This window comes from Lissotriton vulgaris, chromosome 7 (assembly GCF_964263255.1).
Source record: "Lissotriton vulgaris chromosome 7, aLisVul1.2, whole genome shotgun sequence".
In the NCBI taxonomy this organism is placed as follows: domain Eukaryota; kingdom Metazoa; phylum Chordata; class Amphibia; order Caudata; family Salamandridae; genus Lissotriton; species Lissotriton vulgaris.
This window is the reverse complement of record NC_141695.1, coordinates 1,605,812,218-1,605,825,777: the sequence shown is the minus strand read 5'-3', so window position 1 is coordinate 1,605,825,777 and position 13,560 is coordinate 1,605,812,218. Positions and strand designations below refer to the sequence as shown.

Genomic DNA, 13,560 nt, shown 5'->3' with positions numbered 1-13,560 from the left:
ACCGGTGGTTTCTGCGTTAAGGCTCTATGTGCGCGCTCCACTACGAAACAGCGTGACAAAGTGTCCGGGGGAAGCCAGCTCTCTAGCCACCTTGTCAGGAAGGCATCCATGGCCCCTTCTCACAGTCTTCCGGAAAGTCCACAAAGCGTAGGTTATTTCTTCGCGCTCGCCCCTCTGCGTCTTCCACGCGAAGAGCCAGTCCTTTCTGGAGTCTCTCCATCTCTGCCACTTCAGTTTCAGGGCGCCGACGTCCCCCTCCACTCCTGTGATTCTGGTCTCGGTCTCCGTAATGTGGGCGACAGCGTTGCGGAGATCTTGGCGCAATAGCATGACATCAGCTCCCACCGCGCCAATTTTGGCATCCAACATGTCTCTTGACTGTGTGATGGCTGCCATTAGAGCCGCGTTATCTGGACCAGTGTTCTGGCCACCTCCGGCAGCCCCCGATCCCCCACTGGGACCGGTGAATTTATCAATCGGCCCCTGCTTGGCGGAGCCAGTGCCGCCCCCGCCTCTGGTCATGGTCAGGATAGTTTAAGTGGGCCAATTTGTGTCCGTGGCAGGTCCTCCTCTCACCGTCACCCAAGACTAAAGACCACCCGGGGTGATGCCTGGATCCGGAGGCCCGCCGGGCGCTTCACCACACTCGTTCACCACCACAAAGCACGTCCACTGTTCCAGTCTCCAGCAATCAATGGCCCCAATGTCACTCAGGGCCCCAGCAAAGCCCCGGGTCCCCACCAATAAGTGTAGCAGCAGTCCCGGCCCCTCACCTTCACGGGGCTCCTCGGGCCCGCATCGGCCACCACCGTCCTCTCTGGGCCAAATATCCACCCACAGCCGTGGGTCAATGGGGGCACAGACGGACGCCGGGACCAGGTTGACCAGGCGGCGCTCTCTCCCGGGGCCACACCAGCCCCAAATCCGAACCCAGCGCCGAGGGGGCGAGAAAGGCTCCGATGTGCCGCTGTCCGCTCCGTGGGCAAAGCAAGAAGATGGGGCGCCCCCAACGATGGCGCGGGGCACCACACCACTCCCCAAGCCACTGGATCGTCCACTTCCGAGGGCCACACTGCAGGACTCACCACTGCCGGCAATCGGGCAGAGCGTGCCCCCTCCTCCGCCGGTGATCAGGCTCCAGCCCCGCCTCAGCACTGCTCTCGGTAGTTCAGGGGGACCCGACCGGTCCCGGGGACCGCGGAGCCCTCCACCAGCGTCGCCTCCTCACAGCCCCCAGCGGTGTCCGCTATCCGTCAAGCGGCAGGAGACGCCGCCGCCTCCCCTCCGGCAGCCAGACACCGACCGTTTCGGGACTCACAGGGCCCGCCAGCGAGCAAGCCGCCCGGCATCCAGCGCAGCCAGTCGAGGCCCCGGCGCTCCACGCGGCAAGTAGGCCCGGCGGGCGCCACAGCTAATATCTTCCCCAGCCAGGAACCGGGGGCCTCGAATGTAGCACCGGAGGGTGTCCCCTGTCTCCGACAGCCGTCGCCGCCGCTGTATACACAGTTGTGGGTTCGGGGTCAGGATAAATCCGCAGGGTTAATTACGGGCCGGCGGGAGCTCTAAGAAGCCATGTCCGCCATTGTCGCCCTCGAAGCCACGCCCCCCGGGAACACTTTTAAAGTCACATAAAATAAGGAAATATAAGACACTGATTGTTTAGGTGATTGAAAACCTAGTCATAGAAAGACCTAAACCAAATTCTGCCGCTTATGCCTTTGAGCAGTTGATACTGAAGTGAAGTATTATCGCCACAATATAGCGGATCTAAGAAAGGTCAACTAAGAGTCTGATTGTCTGAATAAACGCAAGCCACGAAGCTCTTATGCTAGTTCCTGATTGAAGGACAGAATCTGATGTCCCAATTTACGTCTTTGTGCGAAGGAAAGTGCGTGTATTTTTGTTTGCGAGTAACTTTTCCTTTTCAGATCTCCTTCCCAGCTGTTCCCTTCCTAATTCCCTTTCCCCCGCTTAATCACTTCAACACTATGTGTAATCATTACAATCAGAGTTCGAGGTATTGAGAGGTGGGCCCCTTATATCATCACTCCAGACCCTGAGGAAGAAGCAACCTGACAGAATAGTGAGCCCACAAATAATATTCCTCCCGGTCTGAGAGTTTTGACATTATGGCCACCATGGATGATTTAATGAGGGTTATTGTTCAGATGCAAACAGATTTAACTGAAGCTAGGAATGCCACTGCAATGCTCTCTGATAAAGTAGATAGGATACAGCGATTAAGTACTCTGCTTCCTCCTCTCCGTTCTCTGCAGCATACAGACTGAGAGAAATGACGCTGTTGGGGCGGCCGTCCGAACCAATCGGTGCTGGCTGCGGTGGAGGGGAGGGAGGTTGCCTGCAGCCTTCCTGTTGACGAGAGCCCAGACCAAGTCAGACGCATTCAAAATCCAGGACGGCGGGAGCCGGAAGTCTGCAGTCACGGGAGTCAGCGCGGGAAGCCAAGGTAAGTTTTATATAATATTTTATTATGTATTATTATCGCATGTAAATTATACTTTCTTTTTTTTTTTTTTACGTTTTTTATTTGGCAGTTCATAAATTGCAGAAACATTTTTAATGAGAGAAAGAAACAGCATTTTAGTCAGCAACAAGTTGAAAGCAGAGAATACAAAAAATAAAGACAATGATTGATATATATAGCAAGGAAATATCGGGGAAAGCCGCATTAATATTTACAGAGGTATGCAGAATCTAGGTAGCAATTCTGAACTCATTGCTCCAATTCTCAATAGGTTTCCAAATCTTAATGCCCGAGCTTTAGCCCTCAACCCTTGACAAGCAAAGATCGCCTTCTCTTGGTTGTAGATACCCAAAAGTCTTGATATCCATACCTGAAAGTTAGGAGGATCAGTGTCTTTCCAACGAGCTTCTAATATAATACGATACACAGCTGTCCCCAAGAACAGCAGAATTTCCTCTTCAGTGGTATGTGAGAGTGTATTATCATATCCCAAAATATACAAGGTGGGGGATTCGGCCACTGGATGTTTAAACACTTCCTGCCAGAATTTCATTATCATTTCTTTCAAGGCCGACAATTTTTCACACGCATAAAGCATGTGGATAAGATGTGCCGAGTTTTTTCCGCATCGGGGACATTCTGAGTTGGCTCTTTTCCCCCAAGAGTATAGTTTGGCGGGTGTGAAATATAAATCATACATAGTCTTGTACAACTGTGCTTTTAAATTAGAAGACATAAACAATTTCGTTGACATTATGAGTACCTTATCGATATCAACATCCGGATTATTTAATTTCCGAGACCAAGCCTGCTCGGTCACAGCTACATCGTCTGGTTGGCTGTCAATTAGAACATCATAGATCATGCCGATCCTGGTTGATGGTCTTAATAGGCAGTCAAACAGAGGAATATTCTCTAATGAAATATCTGCACTTATTAATTCTAAAATCGTGTTGATTTGAATATATTTAAATACACTATTACTGGGAATATGAAACTTGAGCAGTAACTGTTGGAATCTTTGATCAGCAGAAGACAATAAAAAATCGCCCAGAGTCTAAACTCCACAAGTTTCCCATGCCCTTGCGATCACATCGTATACTAATGGTGGTAATAAGGTAGAGTGCCATAAAGAAATATATTTATTGTGTTTGTTAATACTCAGTTGTCTTCTAATTTTCTTCCATATACCCCACACGCTCGATATAATCTTAAATTTGACTTTTTTGAAGTATGAGGGTTCGAGTTGCCTTACTAGGAGACCTCTCGCCCTATCCCCGATAATCAACTCAAATATTGAAGGAATATAATTCTCCCCTGTTAAACTTCCCAACGATTTCATATAGAAAAGAGGCTTCATCTGCTGAAGCAGCGCTGCCAGCATTTAAAATTCCAAATTAGGAATTGCGAGGTCTCCTCTTGTAACTGGGAGAGAAAGAAAGCTGATAGATCTCCTTATCTTCCCATACCCCCATACAAACTTCATCATCTGAGATTGAAGGGTCTTAATGATCTTATCATCCACCAGCAATGGAATCGCCCGGAACAGATAGAGAGCCCGGGGAAGTATGTTCATCTTAAGGAAATTACCTCTTCCGATAATTGACAGATGCATGCTATCTATCCGCTTTAGATCTGTTGTAATTTTTTGTATAAGAGGGTCAAAATTTATTTTGATAATCTCGTCAATTTTGGAGGATATATGAACTCCAAGGTATAGTGCACTTTCTACTCTCCTAGGATCTATAAATTGTGCATTTTCAGTGCAAATTACCATCGTTTTATCCTTATTTAAGGAATACCCCGAAACTTGTCCAAATGCATAAGCAATTTGTTTGATTTCAATTATTGCCTCCTTGGGGTGTGATGTAACAACCGCCACGTCATTGGCATATGCTAGTATTTTGGTGTCAAATGGGCCGAGAGTAATTGGTCTAATTGCCTCCGCATTTAGCAATTTTATGATAAGCGGGTTTATATAAAGCGCGAAGAGAATAGGGGAACATGGGCAACCCTGCCTAGTCCCCCGGGATATATCAAAGAGGCTCGACTCCTGACCCGATGCCAGAACTCTGGCCTTTGGTAAATAATACATTGCTTTTAGAGATTTAAAAAATCTTGGTCCCATATTATTTTGTTCAAGGACTGCCCACAAAAAGGCCCATGAGACCCGATCAAAGGCCTTCTCGGCATCCAGGAGGACCACCGACATCCGGCCCCCCGCGACAGCCACGGCATCAAAGAGGGCAATAACACGTCTAGTATGGTCCGTAGTGCCCTTACCCGGGATGAAGCCATGCTGCCACGGGGAGACCAGTCGCTCGATAGTCCCCATGAGCCGATTAGCCAAAATCTTCGAATATAACTTCGAGTCTGAATTTATCAGTGAGATAGGGCGATAAGATGAGGGTAGTTTAGGAGGTTTATTTTTTTTGGGAAAAAACACTATATTCGTTTCCAACCATGACCTAGGGGGGATACCACTGAACTGTATTCCTATAAATAGATCGAGGAGTAAGGGAGTTATGGTATCACCCAGAATCTTATACAGTTCTAGTGGAATTTTATCTGGTCCTGCTGCCTTGCCCGAAGCTAGCTCCCCTAGAGCAATTTGTATTTCGTTCATGGTTATATCTCTTTCTAGATCTTGCCTAGTAGCCCTATCGACCCCCGAAGTGTTCTCTGACTCGACAGCCCATCTACCCACTTCGTTTTTAATTGTATCAGGGTCAGACGAGTCCTCATTTTCATATAATTTCTCGTAAAACTTTTTAAACACTTCTAAAATTTCCGGTGTTTTAAATTCTTGCCCTTCTGACTCGATACAAACAATTGAGTTAAGAGATTGTTTTTGTCGGGTACTGAGTGCGAGCTGCTTCCCCACCCGCTCTCCTGTTTCGTAGATCTCGTTACGGTGTGATTGATAGGTCTCCGCTGCCTTTTGGGTATATTTAGTATTTATCTCTGCCTTGAGAATCGCCATTTCTTTTAGAATTAGAGCCCCCTCACCCTGACCACCAGCACCGGCCTGGGCAATTATAGCGGTATGCTTCTCTTCTATTCTAGCTAACCTTTGAAGCTGGGAATCATTTAAAATAGCACTCTCTTCCTCTGCCTAGCTACATAGCTAATTGTCTCACCCCTGATTGACGCCTTGAAACAATCCCAAACCGTGTTCCTCGATGAGCTATATCGATTACAGTCCAGGAAGCCTTGCGTTCATACTTTAATGTGTTCAATATATCCCCTGTTGACTAGGTGTTTTCGATCGAAGGTCCAGCTTGTGCGGGGTCTAACCATATTGTCTATGCAAAGAGAAAGTACTAAAGGATTGTGGTCTGCTATAATCTTTGGTAGTTTGAGGATTCCTACCTGGCTTGTCCGGTTACTAGTCATCCAGATATAATCAATACGTACATATTTGTTGTGAGGGTGTGAAAAGTACGTGTAACCTGGGTCATGTGGCTGCTTTAGTTCCCATATGTCAGACAAACCATGACTTTCCTTTAGTTGGGAAAGAGCGTTATAGACTTTAGGTTTACGGCCAGCATATTTATTTCGGACTTGATTGTGTGCTAGATCCATTTTTGGGATAGAAATGTTAAAATCACCACAAAATATAAGTACCTGAGGCCAAGATGATAATTCTATCTCCAGATCATTGAATATAGAGGGGTCATCTTCGTTGGGGGCATAAATAGAACAAATTGTGATCCCAAACTTAAGTTCCACGATAACCCACCTACCCAGAGAATCGGCAGCTACTCGTTTGGCCTCTCCCAAGAATGGTTTAGCAAGTACAGCAACTCCTCTAGTCCTTAAGGTATGAGATGTACATCCAATTAGATTAAACCCAGGAACCTTTAATATCCCCCTTTCAGCCCAAGGGATATGAGTCTCTTGGAGACATATAATGTCAAATGCATTTTGAGTAACTATTCCACACATTTGATCCCTTTTCGCCCTGTCATTGAGGCCAGCCACATTCCAGGCGCAAAGTTTTACCCTAGCCATACTTTGCTCTGTTTTTTTTCCCCCATCCCTGCTCTACTATATCATTGCACCTACCTTTATACACAATATTACTACTAGTACTACGGCTTATTTTTCTGATTCTGCTTCTACATTCATGACTGCCATTTTTATGCATTTTCCCCCTGTTGCGCCCACCCCCTCCCCCTCCCGCGACCCTTGACCCTTGATGGGGCAGGTGGGACTGCGATGTCGCCGTGCCACCTGCCCTTGCTCTGGGAAGAGATGGTCCTGTGCAGTGAGAGCGCTCACGCCTGATTCTTGGTTTCCCGTTCCGACTTCCTTCCCATGTGGTGAGTGCCATCGTGCATGTGCATACATAATAATTAAAAATGAAAACAATATAACATCGAATAAACTCTGAAGACTGTACATTGTTGGCACGTTCCTTGGGTTGCCTTAAATAAGGGCCTCTGTGACTGTGTGTAAATGAGTTGTAACATTTAACCCAATTCAGCCGAAAATACAGTCATGCTTTGCATTCTGTATAAAGGTTCCGAGTAAATAAAGTGCGAGTTTCTCTCATCCGTTTGTGGCAGTAGTTTGTATGTTTGTTTCCATCTCTCATAGTCCTAGTGCCAGTAAGCAGGCACAAACGCGTGTCTCCTTAATTCACTGGCACAAGAGAACTGGCGTTCCCCTGCACACCGAACAAGTAGGGACATCAGAGGAGTGACTGGCCTCTGACTAGACACAAACTTGTCAGCACCAGCACCTTTGTCACTCACCTGATTCACACAGTTTAGCTCAGTCATGCTGGTGCCAAATTGTATATTTGGGAGTGAGAGGATAAGGAGGGGCTGACGCGATCGACGGAGTGTTAAAAACAGTATCTGTGATAGGTTAAACATTAATTAAAATAAGTTTAAATGGCGTCACTGGAGTCAATTGAGAGGGCTGCTACGGTTTGCACGGCGAGCACGTTATGTAAACAGCTCCGTGTGAGTGCACCTCTGACCCAGCAAAGAACTCCCTCAGTTCGGAGTGACACTGGACCAACAGGGCAATTGGAGCCACTGGGGGTTGAGTCATGTGTTATTTATTGATAAATTCACTCGGAATACGTGGAACAGCCAGGGTCGGACTAGCACAGCAAATACATCTGGGCATTAAAATGAAAGTGGCCCTCATTAGCGTGTTTCAGCTGAAAAAAAATAGTATCCCACATTTTCAAATCTGGGCAGTTTTCATCGCGTTAATTTACCCTGTATATGTATTTGCAAGGTATGGAATATACAATGCATTGGTGCCCGCTGCAGGCAAAATTTGCTGTAATACCTGTTTTGTTTTCATTCTATTTGAAGCTACTCATAAGCTAAGCCTCTAACACTGCATGATGGTTTCACGAAATGAATATTTTTTAAAATATGTGATCACTTTATGAACAAGCTGAGTTCACTTTCTCATAGCGCGCTGCATTAGTTTTGATGTGGGGTTGGTTTCTATTCTTTGTATGGTACTGTGTGGTGTTTGTTCCTGTATTTTTTTCTCCACCGCCAATTTTACGCCACACCAATTTCAAATGTCACCAGCCGCCACTGGTGACTCTGTCCGCAGATCGCGAACTATTATAGCTACGACAAGGGAGTAGAGACCTTATGTTCGAGGCATGTGGGCCGCTAAATTCATATCTTGTGCATAGATCGCCGCCTAGTGTTGGGTCCGGATGATTGCACCTTGTTGTCCTGGAAGAGTCTTTTGAAGTATCATAAGATAGGTGGCTCCTCCCCTGGACTACAGTGCGCATGGGCATCCTCTCCATCCACAGATTGTTTTTTTCCGCCATTGGGTTCGGATGTGTTCCGTGACTCTTGTTCGGAACCTATAGGAAAAACTTGTTTTTCTTCAGGCCAAAAGGCCTCTTTAAGCGTCGGTATTGTACTTCGTTCGGTTCTGAGTTAACTTATCCGGTTCCCGGATACTTGAGCACGTGTGCTCCCAGCTTTTTAGGCCCGATCAAAGATTGACATCGACGATGGAATTCCAGGCCCTGTTTAAACGTTGCCCAGTCTGTAACGCGAAGTACCCTCTCTCAGACGTGCACCCTGTGTGCAACAGATGTCTGTCTCCAGACCACGACGAGGAGAGTTGCTTGGCCTGTTCGAAATTCAGGTCGGAAGAGGTGCTCGCTCTTCGACGTGAGGCGAGACTACCGGCGCGGAGGGCGTCGGATGTGGAGGATATCTTAGAGGCTGGGGACTACGAGGGCGTCCAAGAGGAGGAACCGGAGCACTTCTCCGACCCGGTCTCCTGTCAAGATTCTTCCTACGGAGAAGAGGTAGACGATGAACACATCGAAGACGATGAAGCCGTCGAGGTAAGAGACGACGGTATGCTTATTGGAGCCGCAGAGGGCTGCTCCAGCAATGAGCAAGACCCGCCCGAACATTCGGGGGTCGAAAGTGACACTGTCTTGTCAACGGCTCAGGTCGAAGCATCGCCGGAAGGCCTTAGCCAAGATCTTTCTACTCATTCTACAGCCCCGCAACCTTGCCCGGCTAAGAATACTTCAGAGCCTTCGGTGGGTACGCCTTCGAAAACGAAAACGAAACTGACTAAAGACAAATCGAAACCGAAACTGAAACTGGCCGAACCAGTATTCGTTTCGCGAAGCCTCGTTCCATTGGATCCTAAGAAGGCTCAGAGTGTCATTGCCCCTTCGGGGTTACGGAAGGGTGCCACCCTGAAGATCGGTACATCCAAGAAGATGCCAAAGGCCCGAAGAGACGGTGCGACGTCCTCTAAGGCTGCCCTCGGGGGCGTGGATACCGAAGACGGACTTGAGTCGCAGCCGCCCCTCAGTCCGAATGCATACCAGTTGATGCTGGTGAAGGCTCTCGAAGACGAGCACAAAATGGCCGCGTTGGAACGTGACGCATCAACCCGCGGCCATTTTGGGGATCCCAGCGCAACACCTGGCTCGAAGTCGGCGATGGCCGTGAAAAAAGTCAAACAGCCATCGGGGCCCCCACCTATAGTGTTTGGACTGCCTCCGACTGCAAGACCTAAAACTTCTAAGACGGCACAGGGCACCGGCCCTTGTAAAATGATGTCAAAACTTAAGGGAACGACCGCCACTCTTGAAGGCGTCGGTTCCACTCCACCTTCTTCTGAAAGCTCAAAGAAGTTGTACATTGACTCTGCAACCGGAAGACTCACCCTTTTCAAACGGAAGATCTTGCCGGAGAAGCCGATGGAATCCTATCAAATTCCACTCAAAAGGAAAAGAGACCTTGCTTCCTCGCCAGTCCTTTTCGAGTCCGTAAGGCCTTATGGACAAGCCTTTACTCATTCCCCCACACGCACTGAGGATGGTGGGGGGAATGACCAGAATGACGAGCAATTCAACTATCCTGATGAATCTAATCAGGATGACTCGCAGGATGTGCTCGAAGATCAAGGCACGGCGGACACCCAGTCTTACCAAGTGAAGACGGCCCCCGCAGAGGATTCTGCGGCGTTCAACGCTCTAATTGAAAGGGCAGCGCTGAACCATGATGTGGTCATGCATGCGGACCCGGTTGAGGAGGACTTCCTGTTTGATACCTTTTCTACGTATTACAGGTCAGTGAAGACGCTGCCGATGCTGAAGGGGGTCCTTAAGCACGCCAATGACATTTTCAAGGACACAAACAGAGCAAGGGTGGTGAACCCACGTATTGAAAAGAAATACAGGCCTTCTCCTGTGGACCCTACGCATATAAGGGGTCAATTGCCATTGGACTCTTTGGTGGTCTCCAATGCCCGGAAGAGGGCGAACTCACAAACAAGTGGTGATTCTCCTCCCCCAGACAAAGAATCTAAAGTGTTAGAAGCCTCTGGGAAGCGGGTTGCTGCGCAGGCAGCGAATATTTGGAGAATAGCCAATACACAAGCTCTACTGGGTAGATACGATAGGGCTCTCTATGACACCCTAGAGCAATTGTTGCAACACTTGCCTGATGCATATAGAGAGGGGGCGGAAATGTTGATTCAGGAAGGGAAACTGATATCAAACGTTTCTATCAAGTGTGCCCCAGATTCAGCAGACACTGCAGCCAGGGCCATTAACACCAGTGTAATGCTAAGGAGGCAGGCATGGTTACGAATTTCAGGGTTTAAGCCAGAAATACAAACAAGTTTGCTAAATCACCCCGTTAACCCAGATTTCTTGTTTGGGCCTGATGTTGACACGATTCTTGAGAAGTTCAAGAAGGACACCGAGATGGCTAAGTCTATGGGGGCCTTGCAGTCTCAACAGTTCAGAGGGGGTTCTTTTTGTCGCTCAGGAGGTAGAGGGCCGCAATAAAGGTGGTGCACAGGCCACCTTTAACAAGAACAATAGAGGTGGATACCGTGGTAACAACGCCAAAGGCAGAGGACGTGGAAATAATAACACCAGGTCCTCCGCAAATACCAAACAGTGACGTCTTGTCACTGCCCCGGACCATATAACACCGGTCGGGGGACAACTCCAGCGGTTCCTGCCAGTCTGGGAAGGCATTACCACAGACAGGTGGGTGAGGCAACTTATCCAGTACGGGTATTGTTTAGAACTGACATCCACTCCACCCGACATACCACCAAGACACCATCCTATGTCCGCAGAGCACTTAACCTTATTACAGCAAGAGGTGGCCAGCATCATGAAACCCCAATTTTTTAATGCAGTCTGTAGGATTTTAAGGCGGATTTTTAAAAAAAATTTCTGGTCTCCAAACTTGAAAGTAAAATAATCATGGTCATAAGATAAATCAGTTAACAAAGCTTGAAACAGGCGGCCCTGTGATGATGCGTCCAGCTTGTTTGCAAGAAGCCTAAAATTTTTAAAATGGAATGCATGACAGTGTGAGAGAATATCAGGGAGGGCTAGCCCTCCTATTTTTAAACCCCTCCTCAATTTCTTCCATGCAATTCTTGTTGACTTGCAGGCCCATATAAAGGATCCAATTTTGCCCTGTAATCTGTTGATGTCTTTCAATGAAAATGATAGGGGGATGCAGTTAAATAAAAAGGTCAATTTAGGAAGAATTGTCATTTTGATAAGGTTGACCCGACCGTAGATGTTTAAAGGCAAGTTCCCCCATCTTGTTAAAGTTTTATTAATATCTTTAACCACCTTTTGCCAACTGAGAGAAGTGGTATCATTTAAAGATTGAGTTAAGTGGATTCCCAGGTACCTCATACTCTGTTTTGCACCAGCTATATGTGTGTTGTTATTCCACCCCATGATCTCTGTTTTATCTTTATTAATCTGGTACCCGGACAGTTTCCCAAATTCCTCAGATAAAAAAAATAACCTTGGAATTGCTTCCGAGTGATCAGAGGTATATAAAAGAAGATCATCAGCGTACAACGCCACCTTCAAAAGCAAATTTCCAAGCTGGAATGGTTGAATACTATTGTCCTCTCTAATTCCGCAAACAAAAGGCTCCATATAAACATCGAACAGAAGGGGGGACAGAGGGCAACCCTGCCTAGTGCCTCGTGATATGTCAAACCACTCAGATAAAATTCCGTTAACTAAAACCTTAGCCTTTGGGCAGTGATATAAGGATCTGACCGCCTGTATGAAAATTTTGGGGAGCCCGAAGGCCGCCATTGTGGCCCAAAGATATTTCCAATTGACCTGGTCGAAGGCCTTAGCCGCATCTATGGCCACCAGCGCCAGTGGGAGATTCTTAGCATTAGAATAATCTATAGCCCCTATAGCTTGAAACGTTAATTCATTTAACTGTCTCCCCGGGATAAAGCCTCTCTGGTCAGGGTGGATTATGGATTTTATTACCTTTGATAATCTGGTGGCCAAGATGCCTGAGTAAATCTTCATATCCGAATTCAGTAACGAAATAGGTCTGTAAGACTCTATTTTTTTCGGGTCTTTATTAGGCTTGGGTATAAGCATAATGATAGCTTCTCCCCACGAAGAAGGTATAGAATGGCCTTGGATCAATAAAAAATTGAAAAGTTCTCTTAATGGAGTGATTAATTGATCTTTATTGTCCGTATAAATCTCCACTGGCAGCCCATCTGAGCCTGCAGCTTTCCCCTTTTTCATTTTCTTCAACTGATTTAGAATTTCCCCATCTGTTATCTCAGATTCCAAGTATGCTTTTTCTGATTCGGACATTTGTGGCAGATGCTTTATACTCAACCAGGATTCTAAATCCGCCCCCGTGGGATCTTTATCTTCCGTGTAGAGACTCCTCATAAAGGACCTAGCTTCCTCTCTTATTTCTGCGTCTGTTTCTATCAGATTACCTGTCTGTCTAAGTACCAACGCTTTAATGTTATTTCTCGTTCTCTCTTCTCTAGCTTTCCAGGCAAGGAGTGCTCCGCACTTCTCTCCGTACTCAAAATTTTTTAATCTGCTGGACTCCCATTTTTCTTTAAGGATTCTTTCATCCGAAATTTTTAACTGGAGCTGCAAGTCAACAAGTTCCTTCTCTAACGCAAGTATTTCTCTGGAGTTTGTTAGTATTGCATTTTGTAGTTCGAGATCCTTTCTAGATATTATTGCTAAGTCTTCCTTTCTTTTTATTTTTATACTTTTTCTCTTGTGATACATTAGAGAACTTAAAACACCCCTCAAATAAGCCTTATAAGTTTCCCATACTATCTGGGGAGAGGAGGATCCTGAATTTATTAAAAAGAATTCTGATGTGTTGTCTTTAACAGCTGCTTTTATCTGGTTATCCAATAAAAAGGATCTTTCCAGAGTCCACCTTGGTTTTGATAAAGTTATATTCAGTTTAATTTCCAATTCTAGTACTGCATGGTCCGATAGTCCAGAGGGTGTGAAAGAGAGATAACTAATATCTTTAAGAAGGTGTTGGTCAGCCAAGAAATGATCTATTCTAGAATAATTCTTGTATTTTTTACTATAAAAAGTAAAACCTGGTTGGGATTTGTACTTTTTTCTCCAGACATCCACTAGAGTGAAGTCTTTCATTAAAACATCCAAGATGGCAAGTGATTTTAAGGGAGCATGGTATTTGGCCTTAGAAGTTCTGTCTAATTTTTGGTCGAAGACCAGATTAAAATCCCCACCAAGAATTAGAGGA

General features: G+C 46.3%; 1 protein-coding gene across 1 annotated transcript in view; it reads left to right on the top strand.

The window, feature by feature from the left end:
* Positions 1–13,560, top strand: part of TGM5 (transglutaminase 5) — a 387,349-nt gene that overhangs the window by 46,809 nt on the left and 326,980 nt on the right. Inside the window, exon 2 of the mRNA XM_086932527.1 lies at positions 2,277–2,467. The gene's annotated coding sequence lies outside the window, so the exon portion shown is untranslated. The remainder of the gene's footprint in view (positions 1–2,276; positions 2,468–13,560) is intronic.